This window comes from Oratosquilla oratoria, chromosome 2 (assembly GCF_046742065.1).
Source record: "Oratosquilla oratoria isolate Oo_2021 chromosome 2, ASM4674206v1, whole genome shotgun sequence".
NCBI classification, from domain to species: domain Eukaryota; kingdom Metazoa; phylum Arthropoda; class Malacostraca; order Stomatopoda; family Squillidae; genus Oratosquilla; species Oratosquilla oratoria.
Window position 1 is genome coordinate 736,695 of NC_134778.1, and position 11,020 is coordinate 747,714.

The window sequence follows — 11,020 nt, forward strand, 5'->3', positions numbered from 1 at the left end:
GAATTATTTACCTGCTGCCTCTCATAGTCCTGAAAGACATACGTCATCTTGCATTGTGTAGGGTATCTTTTATGGTGTATTTACTGTGTTATGCTTCTGCACCTAATTACTACGAATTATGTATTGTATTATGATGTATATTATTGTATCACATGTACCTATTTCTGTATAAGTGCAACGATGTGTGGCTGTGGTGATATTATTGTTTGGACTTACGAGCGCTTTGGCATTCTGCTAGATTGTGATGGAGTCACTAGTCAGGCCACCGTGTAAAGCCTGGGAGTGGCTGACTGACTGAATGCCTGTCGTAATGGAGAACAGGGTGACTCAGAATTTATTTGCCAGCCCTCGATATCTGTACCTTGGTTGAGACGTGGAATGTGTAGGTGTAATTTGCCACGTTGCCTCTAAGCATCTCCATGCCGCCCGTCTTAAAATTACCTATCATGCTTACTTCTATCTGAAATTGCAGCTCCGAGAGGCTTACATTTGGTTCTTGGATGAGACCCAATATCGAAATTTTTCAAATTTAGCTGTATTCCATCTTTTCAGCTGATCTCAGCTCGTCTACTCCAAAACCTCAGCTAGTAAACACTTTCTGCTCCGAGACCTCAGCTAGTGAAAACAGTCTGCTCCGAGACCTCAGCTAGTGAACTTCGGTCTGCTCCAAGATCTCAGCTATTGAGCTCGTTTTGTTACTGAGATGCCAGCTAGTGAATACCTCTTGTAAAGCTTATTACTTCCTGTGAAGTTTATATCTTCGAATAGTGACAAGTGATTGTGTTTTTTTTTGTAATTGTATTCGTATAGCGTTATACAGTTAAAGGTATAAGATAAAGTGTAGTATTCTAATGATTTAGAATCAAAACAGTATTCTGTTATTGTATTCCAGAGATAGAAATAATAGTATAAGGTAAGCAGAGTAAGCTTCGTGTATTTAGTTTATTTAGTGACTATTTTTTTTAAATCATATTTTCTCTCTGCCGTTTGTATTGCCAAAAGAGGAGCAAAATGGCTTGTGAAGGTTCTGTGAACCTGGAGGACCGTCTCAGGATGTGTGAGCAGGGAATCCGTCTTTTCGATAGTGCGCTCTGTGAGAAGATTGAGTCCTCCCCACAACCCAGAGAGCGTTCCACTTCTTCCACTTCTGTCACTGCCGTGAGTGAATGGCGCTCCATGCGGTCCCGTTTGTCGAGCAACCGCTGGCTCTAGCCAATCGTTTTGCTCTGCTGGAAGATTAGGTGGCTAAAAATTAGGAGTTCTTGGTGGTGGGGAACTCCATGGTGCAAAGCTATGACGACATCCTGCAGCAGAAGACTAAATGTCGTTGCAAGCTTGTACATCAACCGAGCCGTAGGATCGCCGATTGTACCCAGACCATCAGGGAACAAATGAAGACGAACACGGTTACGATTGTTCATACGGGAAGTAACGATGTGGGTAGGGTATAATCAGAGGAACTTGTACGGAATTACAATGTCCTTCTTCAGGAGATGAAGGAGCGTGGAAGCCGCTACGTAATCTGTGAGATTCTTCCGAGGGTCTACGCTGGCTTGTGTTAGAACAGTAGAGCATAGGAATAAATGAGAGGATAAAGCAATTGTGCACGCGACTCGGATACTACTTTCTTGATCCTTGGTATCACTTTTCTTGGTGTCATGTCCTTTATACTTCTGATGGAATCCACCTTGCTCGCAGAGACAAAAAAATTCTTACAAACATCATTGTGGCAGTTTGTAATAAACTAGTTCCTTTTTGGGGGTAGAAACTCAAAGGGAAGGAGAAATAGAGTATAATGGAGATAACAGAATAGGGCGAAGAAATAATGCAGAAAAATATGTCTGTGTACGACAAAATATCATTTTAGGATATAATGTACAAGACAAAATATTACATTAGGATGTAATGTCATTGAAAGACAAAATATCAAGGTGGGATGTAATGACAATGGAGAACAATATATCATAATAGGATATAATGTCAGAGGAGGACAGAATATAATTTTAGGAAGTGATGCCAGACAGAATATCAACAAACGACGGGTGGTCGGTGTAGGACGTGATGATTGAGTGGGGCATGGCGTTCATTAGAGATTGGATGACCGTGGGGGACCTGATGTCCGTGATGGCGCAAAAAGCCATGAGACATTGAATGTCAATGAAGGACCATATGTCAATATAAAGCAAGGTGTCAATAAAGAACAAAATTATAATGTAAGGCATGATGTTGAAAATCAAAATGAGTCAAAAAGAAATAATCATGAGTTCCTTAAAATCACGTGCTTTAATGCTCGTAGTATTAAGAACAAATTCCAAGAAATCCAGGCGTATGTCAAAGCGAAAATCTCGATATGGCAGAAATAACTGAGACATTATTAAATGGTAAATAGTTTGAAATTTAATTTAATATTGCGGTATTTAAACACTTTCATCAGGATAGAAACCATAAGAAAGGTGGGGGGTGTCCTGTTGTACATTAAAACCAATGTTCATGCTTGTGTTTTAGAGAAAGTGAAACAGGATACATATGATAGTTTGTAGTTAGAATTAACTCAAACAAAAGGACAAAAGATGAATGTAGGTGTAATATATAAGCCAAAAAACATTATCATTAACAAACTATAAACTGTTGTTTCAGGAACTGTCTAATTTCTGCAACCAGGACTTATTGATAATGGTGACTTCAATTTTACTGACATTTATTGGATAACACTTGAACATGGTCATATAGGTAGTTGCTTGATAGATTTTCTCGGTGACAATTACTTAATTCAGCATATAAAAGAGCCAACAAGTCATGGAAATTTACTCGATCTCTCGATCACTAGCCGTGAAAACATGACAACCGATATAGAAGTTGGTGAAACCATTGCAAGTAGTGATCACAACCTAGTTAGATTCAAACTGCTAACATTTCTTTAAAGTAGATACTTGAGTATCTAAAATACCCGATTTCAGTAAAGCTCAGTTCATAAGACTACGTCAGGAGTTTCAGCTTACAGATTGAGAGGCAAAATCAAGCAAAAGACCTGTAGATCAGATGTGGGGAATATTTCAAAATACACTTACCATCATGATTCATACTTACATCCCGTTCAAGGACAGACGCCCCCTAAATCAGACTCGCCCAAAAAGAAACCAAATAACTACAGGCCTATAAGCTTGACTTTAATCGTAGGAAAAATTATGGAAACTATCATCAGAGATGCTATCGAACACCACTCAGAAGATAACTGTTTGTTAAATGATAGCCAGCATGGATTCAGACGGAAACGTTCTTAGATGACTAACTTACTCTAACAGAATCATCTCGAATTATGACAAAAGAAACAATATAGATTTAATATATCTAGGCTTTGCAAAAGTTTTTATACCATCACCTAGGAAGGACTGAATACTAAATTTTGCCATTTAGAACAACTCCCAATTTTCGATCGTTTAACCAGTTACAAGTCCCACTTGATAGCATATCAAGTGGGACTTGTAACTGGTTAAACGATCGAAAATTGGGAGTTGTTCTAAATGGCAAAACTTCTAGATGGAAAAATGCTACGAGTGGAACTCCTCAGGGTTCCGTTCTTTGGCCACTTCTATTCATAGTGTATATAGGATAAATGATATAGACCACAGGCTGAAATCTATTGTTTCCAAATTTGCTGACGATACAAAAATGTGCGGAATGGCAAATGATCACTTATACCAATTAGATATTCAAGAAGATTTAAATAAACTACAGCAATAGTGTGAAAAGTGGCTAATGAAATTTAATATAAGTATATACAAGGTTATATATATATATATATATATATATATATATACATATATATATATGCATATATACATATATACGTATATATATATATATATATATATATATATATATATATTTATATATATATATATATATATATAAGTAGGTAGGTAAAAATAATAGGAAGTACGATTACAAGTCACTTTGAAATTTGGTAACAAAAATGGATAGTAAGAAGGATCCCAGCATAATTATCAGTAATGATCTCAAATTAATCTAAGCAGTGTATTTCAGCCTCTGAGAAAGCAAATGAGATTCTAGGACTGATTGCCCGATCTTTTGACTTGAAAAGTCCATCTCTCATTAACAAGCTACGTTAATCGTTAGTTCCTCCACACTTGGAATATCCTGCTTCCGTATGGTCACCGAATCTCATTAATGATATTGACAGATTGGAAAAAGTACAACGGCGAGCCACAAAACCGATTAAAAAGATCATATGAAAATCTACTAAACATAGGAATCTATTTTTCCTAAAAAGCGTAGACTCATAGGTGACTTGATACAGGTCTTGAAGATTCTAAAAGGAATTGACAATATCAAAAGTGACAAAATTTTCACACTGAATGAGAATTAAACGATAAATAATGGTCTTAAACTGTCATAAAATAAATTTAATTTGGAAGTGGGTAGAAACTTCACACATAGTGTAGTTAATGAATGGAATAAGCATCCTGCAGAGGCAGTGCAATGTAGTTTAGTTCGAAGCTTCAAGATTCGTTTAGATAAACACATGAGCAAGGTGCTGTAATGTCTGTCATTTATTTCATACTGTTTGTTTATTTATTTGTTATTATTTGTTTGATTGTTGTTTGTTATTTTACTGTCCATTGATTATTGTTTATTATTCACCTGCTTCATTACTATTTAACTTTACCTCTTTATTTATTTATTAATTTTCTTTATCATTATTTATATTATTGTTATTGTATTTATGTGTTTATTTATTTATCATAATTATAATTTTTTGTCCATCCGGCCTAGTTATAGACCAAAAAGTCTCCTGTCGGCATGCTCCTCCTTTGTAATCCTTTGTAAGTGACGACTGTTCCCCTCCTACTCGAATAAGTTGGTGACAAAAATGCCCAACACTAATGCAACACATAAGAGCAATATTTTGTATGAAAAAAAAGAAAGAAAAAAAAATCAATGTAAGGTTGTTTGTACCCGACCAATGAAACCCGAAGAAACACCTTTTCTTGTCGCCAGACTAATTTTCAGCTGTGTGCGACTTCTTTGGTAGCAAAGAATTGACGCATACAACACGAGCCAATTCAGCTAGAGTTCTGCTTTGGAGAAAATCATTTGAATTTGATAACCTCATTCATTCACAAGTTGTGTTACATACTTGCCCTGGCTGCCAGTACACACACACACACACATAAACAACAAAAAACTATAGTTTTAGAACCTATCCGTATTTAGTTTAGAACACCGCGATCCAATATATCTATTTTGATTGTCATCAGGCGATTTTATTCAACTGAGGGAGACCCTTTCACCTCCCAAAGGGAAAGTCCCCTCTTCCTGATATGATATATTTATCACACTTTGATTTTAGGAAACACGAAACTACTACGCTCAGACCGATACGCTATGATATCAAATAGATAATGTATGATTTATCTCTATCAGCCTCCCTCTCCCCGAGATCATCATTTCCAAGAAAAAAAAATGTGTGACTTTGAGTTGTAGAGGTCTCACAAAAGTCCAATCATGCTATCTACGTAGAACTTATGTAATCCTTGCTCCAAAACGGTTCAGGAATTTGAAGCTGAGATGGCCTTGAAGAAAAATATTGTATTCCGCACCACTGTAACCAGTCTTTATGGTACAAGCAATGGTGGTTTGCAGGTGAGGTAAAGTCTCTGCCGGGCTTTATTAGCTTTATTTCAGGTACGAAGATTATATACAGCTAGGCCCTTGACTAATAATCCTGGTGCCGGGCCTTGGCCTCGGCCCTATCATGGGGAGTCTCCTAGGAAGTCCCCTTATGCCAGGCTCATGACCTAGGCAGATCTCTGGTTCGACGGCACAGCCGTCCGATGATAAAGGGGGTTAGTGGGTTGCTGTCTGTGAGACGTGTTAGTTATCAATTATAGGCATTGGTATTAGCTGTAAGAGGCTGGCAGATAAAGGTAGGCAAGTAAGGTAGATAAAGGGGTAAGTAGCGAGAATTTCATTTATATGAATTGGATGTTTGTTAAACAGCAGCCGTAGGCGAAAAAGTTGCACAATCTCTCTCCTCTCTAAAGTTTACAAACAACCACTAAGGACCCGATTTCATTGCTATATTACGCTGATGCATCAGTATGTAAACTAAGCCAGTTATGCATTTGTTTCGAGATTGCTTGAGTAAGCAATATTGCTTAAGGCGTTTGTTGTAGTCTTTCCAATTGGAGAAAGGGTGGAGGAAGAGAAATTTCAATTGGTTCATGAGAGTAAAGTCACACCCTTATGGGAGGCACTTAGATGCAAAAGTAAAGAACATTGGACTATAGAAATCTTGACGTCAATACGAACTGACCCAGTGATCAAATTGAGTATTCCAGTAACCACTCAGGGCACGCAAGCAACCACAATCATGTAGCCACGCGCATGCTGACCACAAGGAGACGATTGACCACTATGAGTGAACGAGGGACGACGAGGTAGTGAACCAAGGAAAATGAGGTTGACATACGTGGAGGAAGGCTACGTGAAGGCAGTCTATCTAAATCGACTTTAAAAACAATGAAGCTATGGCAACATTGTTGAGGCACGAGGTTCATACCTCGAATATTAATATTCCCAAATTTTCAGGGTAAGAAGGAGTAAATGCAATGAGAGTTAATAGGTTTCTCAGTTCGATAGACACTTTAATTGTCACTAAAAACATAATACATAAAATATGAAAATGGAAATTTCAAAAGAAAATGTAGATCCTGAGAAGGGTAGAGTTAGATTTATAATATTTTTCCAGCAAATGGAAGATATCAACCAATAGGAGGCTTATAAGAAGGCATTCAAAGTGTGACCAGGATCCTAACGATAGAATGATAAAGAAAGTAAAAACAAGTGAACCTGACACAGAATATTTAACAAAAATAGACAGATGGTCTAAGGACATGAATTCTATGTTGAAGGAATCAAACTAAATAGAAAAATCAAGTGACAAAATAAAAGTTTCTAAGGTGACCAAATTAATTGCATTCGCATTGTTGATAAACAGCTTCGACGAAATAACGGCAGAAAAGCTATATAAAGATCTTAAGCAAACAATGGACTTAGGTGAGATAGATTACCTTCTTAAAGGATATAGTGAATCTAAAGCAATTAGTTCGTATGTGATGACAGTGGGAATGTAACAACAGAAATAAACTAGATATTCTACAAGTGATTATGGAAACAGAGGATATGAACATATAGTTAGACGGACACAAAGGAATACTAGAATTGCATGTCATTATGAAACTATTTATAGAAATTGCAAATATAAGGGTCATTATGAATATCATTGTAGAAACCCACCTTTTTGCTTATATCATCAGAGGATAGGACACAGAACACATGAGTGTAGAAAAAAAATTGTATTCACCCAAAAACAAGATGAAAAATCCCAGACACAAAACAAAACAACACTACAGAGCTACCCATACAAATGCACATAGACAGTATTGTGTTAGGGACAAGAGTGACAGAAGTGTGAAAGAAAACACCGACATCAAAGACAGTTGTAAACTGACTATAACAATTGGAAGGACTTCTGTAGGACCCCTCATTGCGAGTAGAATGTTTAGCTAACCTATTCAAATATTTATTGATACAGGATCTGTAGTTAGTGTTATAACTAGTAGAGTTTTAAACCAATTGTAACAAAGAGTAAAAATCTTGGACCCAATCCATTACTCATTGCAAGGAGTATTTGAAAGTCACTTAAAAACATTAGGTAAGGTTGAATTAGAGGTCATCTTATATACAAATGAGCATTTGCACATTCCAGTAATAGTTATGGAAGAATAAATTTCCCCGTAGATTTACTGATAGGATTTCCAACTATGAGAAAAGAGAACATGGTCATATTCCTGCTGAATTAGGGATCTTAGTGAAATCACAGTTAATCCAATTTTTAAATCAACCAGACCTAGAACCAGTAACAGTAATCAGAGAATCTCTAGAAATAGATAGGAAAGATAACAATGATTTTTTAGAAAGCGGGGCAGAGCGGTCCAGACCAACAGAAAATAAAGTCTCATATAGTGAACCCAGCTCAGATGTTCAAGAAATCCCAGAAATTACTAATTCATCAGCTTCAAAAGAAGGTTTGCTAATTGTGGAAGGTGGTGTAATAAAATCGACATTATTACACTCCAGAGCAATTAACAGGGTTGAAGTGTAATTGAAAGGAGTCACTGTAGACTCTGAAATTTTAACCATTCCAGGAGCAATTAGATTAAAAGGTTAGAAATTGGACTATGGGACATATAAGACAAATACAAATTTGGTAGAAATAATAGTGATTAGTACGTTGAATAAAGACATTATCTTAAGAAAAGGTACACAAATAGGATATTTTTAAGTTTTATAAATCCCATTAAGATTTTAAAAGAAAGTAAAGAGTAGGTGAAATCTTCAATTTCACTAATCTGTTCAGTCCAGGAAGAAAAATACTTGGGAGTTGGATGAAAGCTTATTTGCTTTGTTTTTGAAGGAAATTAAAGAAATTGCTTTGCTGGTGGAGGCTTTGGACATAACAACTGTTTTAAAACATCAGCTCTTATTAAAACCAGGGGCTCAACCTATCTATTTACCTGCCTACATATTACCACATATGAAACTAACTATTCTAGATCAATTGATCACTGATGTGTTATCGTAGGATATCATTGAACATAGTAAAATTTATTGGAATTTCCCTCTGATTCTGGTGCTAAAATCAGATGGTGCAATGAGTCCAGTTAGTGATCATAGGGAATCGAATAAGCAGACTGTACACGAACGATTATCATTACTGGTAATAAGGGAAATTCTTAGATGTTCGGGAATTGAAAATAGGTATTTTAGTACTATAGATATCAAGTCTGCGTTCTGCTAGATCGATTTGCATTAAGACTCACGAGAATTCGCAGCATTTTCTACTCCAACGGGACACTATGAGTTCAAACGAATGCCATTATGGTTATGTAATAGTTCATTAACTTACATGTGATTAATGAATACAGTTCAAGAAGGGTTAGGAAACACTGCCAGTGTATTTCTAGATGATATTTTATTAGTTTTTCAAATAGCGGCTGAGCACTTTAAGAAATTAGATTTAATATTCTCAAGACTAGCTGAAGCAGGATTGGAAGTGAAACTTGAAAAAATTTAAGTTTTTACACAAGTGTTGTTTATTTGGGACATAAAATAGACAAGCATGGACTTGGTACAGGAAATTCAAAGGTTGACGCAGTAAAAAAATCATCCAGTTCCAAACAATGTAGAAAAAGTAAGAAGTTTCTTTGGATTGACAGGATATTATAGGAAATTTATCCAAGAATATGCAGACATAGCTAATCCATTAAATTCTTTGTTGAGGAAAGATTCAAAGTTCATGTGGGGACCTACATACCAGCAAGCTTTCAACAAGTTGAAAGATAAACTTACTAGTTCTCCAGCTATAATATTTCCAGACTATGATAGGAGTTCATTCTTTGTACTGATGCGTCTGACATATGGTTAGGAGGCATACTGATGCAGGAGAGAAATGGAATGTTGAAACCGATAGCTTAAACATCTAGAGTTTGTAATTGTGGAGAGAGAAGCTATTCTATAACAGAAAGAGAAACCTTAGCAATAATATATTCATTAGAAAAATTTATAGAGATATGATACTGAGATATCCGATCAGAGTGTGGACTGACCATACAGCTATTCAGAACTTATTTAATCATAAGAATCTTAGGGGCAGATTAGCCAGGTGGTTTGCTATACTTCAATGTTATGAGGTTAGTTTTGAATATACTTCGGGTGGAAAAAATATTGCAGCAGATGCATAACCTAGAAATATTAGCTAACCAACGACAAGGTTTGTCTGTAGAATAGATGAGCTAGTAAACTTAGATGAGGAAATAATGATAAATGAACAGAAAAATTACAAGACATGAGAACCAGTAGCCCGGTATTTGATGAACTCAAGAGGAAATCCTCCAAAATTAAAGGGTATAAGATAGAGGAATTTCATTTGACTAATGGACTTTTGTATACAAAAACTTTTGTAAGTGGAAAAAATATTTCTAGAAGCCCAGTGAATCAATTGGTAATACCACAAACTCTTGTACAAGAGGTATTGAAGTTACTTCATGATAGTGATTGTAGTTCACATCCAGTTAAAGATAAATCTTATAGATAAGCACAACTTAAATACTTTTGGCTAGGTATGAAGAAAGCCATATCATTATAAAGAAAATTGTTGAAATGTGCTAACGTGCTCCTATATTATCATATCCCATCCCACAGAAACCTTGGGAAAGAGTTCACATAGATCCATTCGAGTTATCTATGTCTGAGAATGGATATGAATATGTATTTGTTGCTGTTGATTATCTTTCAAGATTTTATATTTTACAACCCACTCCAAATAAGAAAGCTGAAACAATTGCTTCAGTAATCTATGATCAGATAATATGTAATTTCACTACAACTAAGATCTTATTTTCAAATATTAGAACTGAATTCAATAACAAAATATTGGAAGAATTATGTAGGTTATTTAAGATTAATTAAATTAACATTTTAGTTAATCATCCTCAGGGCAATGGTGTTGTACGGAGGCTAAATAAGAAAATTATTACATGTCATAGAGGTATGATGAGTTCTCATAATATAACTAGGGATACTTGGATTCCATGTGTTAAATGGACCCTAAACAATCAAATTAACACAATTACAGGAGGAACATACCACTTTATTTCTCATGGGAAGAGCAAAATTCTTCCATATGAAATCCTGATTGCAGAGCAGAAACCTGTGCAGAGTATAGATTATTACAACACAAAAGAGCACATAAAATAGAGTTAAAGATAGGAGATTTAGCCATGGTCAAATTACATACACCTCATAATAAGCTTTCGCCAAGGTACTCAGATCCATATAGGATAATTGATTTTGCAGGTGGAAATAAATACATTTAGAAACTAGGGAAGTGTCAGTTAGACATGCAGAGGAAATCAAGAAGGTTAGGATATAATTT